Here is a 2,154-nt window from a genome sequence, read left to right as displayed (position 1 = left end):
CAGGACGAATGGCATGCCTTCTTTACAGTTTGGAGAAACTCCACTGAAAATTTGAACTGTTTTTCAATGACTTTAGATGACTGAAATGGTATTTCTTACAAATGTGAGCCGAGCCGAGGTAGACAAGAAAGCGGCCCAGATTTCTGGAGATCACAGACAAGGACCACATCCCGCTCACGCGCATGCCCTTCTCCCCACTCTCAGACGCGCAAACAGCTCTTTGATGTTATCTTCGGGTTTGTCACGTGCTTAGTCAGCTGCTCTTGCTCATACTAGGCTAAACTTACTCTGCTCCGAGTGGAGACAAAAATGACAAGTTTGATGCTGGAGCAACTTTCAGAAAAGGGAAACGATCTGCAAGGTCAGAACCAAGCGTTACCTGGAATTCAGTTCCCAAAGAGCACAGGCGCAGGCAAGGCAGCATGGCCCACTCTTGAGTTCCTCTGTTCTTCCGGAGGAAAAAAAAAACAGGCCCAGCAACTTACAGACCATTGAAAGATGTTTTTATTTTAATGAAGAACCTTTAAGTGCAGGTACTTGAGACAGAATTGTATGTACAACATACTTTTCCGCTGATAGGTTCTTTCTTGTTTGCTTTTCTTCGGATTAAGTAACATGCACTTTGACTATATGTACTTTACTAGTCCCTCCAAATCCCGAACATGACTTGCCGTCACACACCCTCTCTTTATTCAACCAAGATGTCACTCTTCTGGAAGAAAATTATGCTAAAAGAATCGTTCATCATAATTGAGCCATATTTAATTTCAGGAATGCAAGGCTTTGATAGATGTTTTAAAGGCATTTGAAAAGACTTAATGCCCATTCTGATAATAATTCTTAGCTAAGATACAGAATTTCTTTCATAAACCAACAACCAATGATGTGCTTAACGTTTAATGATTTAAAAAAAAATAAGCAAGCCAGTGTTGGAGAGATGTCACAGCAGTTAAGTACACTTGCTGTAAATAATTGTTTTACAAAATAAAAACAACTACCACAACAAAATGCTAGAAGCACTTCCATTAAAACGAAGTAGAGAACTGAAAGATTACTAATGTCCCCGTTGTTGCTCAACAGTGTCTTTTAGGTCCTACCCACTCCAAGATGGTAAACAGCAACATGAAGAAAACCTCATCAACATTCCCAGACGATTTGCTTGCACACCCGGAGAAACCGAAAGAAGCTAATGAAAAATCAATGGGCCAAATAATCAAATTCATTAAAAATGGGCCAGTTATGAAAAAATACATTTGTTTATATGATCTTTCTCCTAAGTTAAAAATGCCTAGTTTAAAATCACATGGAGAAAAACCATGCTTATGACGGTGGCATATATGTTTTAAGTGTTCCTTTGAATGTGCATAATCAGTTCCACCGCACATTTGTCTGAAACTTCCAGCAACAGAACTATGATCCAAGCCCTATTACCTATGTACATACTTTCTACATTCATATTAATTCTAATACATAGTGCAAAGGACACACTGGCATATTCATTTTGTGAATTCATGGAGGCCATCACTTAGGGTGAACTTAAAGAAGTCCTTTTTTGAGGAGCTCAGGGGATGTCACCATCGGTAAATTACTTGTCATGCGGGTTCTCAAGTATGAGGACTTTGAGTTCAATCCTCAGCACCTACCGCGTAGAAAGCTGGGGTATATGATTATCCGCATGTGCTTGTAATTCCAGCGCTCGAGAATCAGAGGCAGACAGATCGCTGTGACTCATCAGCCAGCAGGCCTAGCAGACTTGATAAATGAGCTCTAGGCCAGTAAGAGAGCCTGCTTCACAAAAACAACATGGGACTGAAGAAATGGTTCAGAGGTTAAGAGTTTGTACTGCTCTTGCAGAGGACCTGAGTTCAATTCCCAGCAGCCGTATCAGATGAGTCACAAGAGTCTGGAACTCCAGCTCTAGGGGGATCCCATTTCTCTGGCTTCTGTGGGCACACACAATCAAAATAATAAATATATTTTTAAAGAATTTCAAAACATAAGATGGTGGATGTCTCTTGACAAATGACGCTTGAGATTTGACTTTTGAACTGTAAACACACACACACACACACACACAGAGAGAGAGAGAGAGAGAGAGAGAGAGAGAGAGAGAGAGAGAGAAAAATTTATCTAAAGCCATATATTTTTCTGTGA

The sequence above is a fragment of the Microtus ochrogaster genome, chromosome X (genome assembly GCF_000317375.1).
Source record: "Microtus ochrogaster isolate Prairie Vole_2 chromosome X, MicOch1.0, whole genome shotgun sequence".
NCBI classification, from domain to species: domain Eukaryota; kingdom Metazoa; phylum Chordata; class Mammalia; order Rodentia; family Cricetidae; genus Microtus; species Microtus ochrogaster.
Note: the sequence above shows the minus strand (reverse complement) of the source record.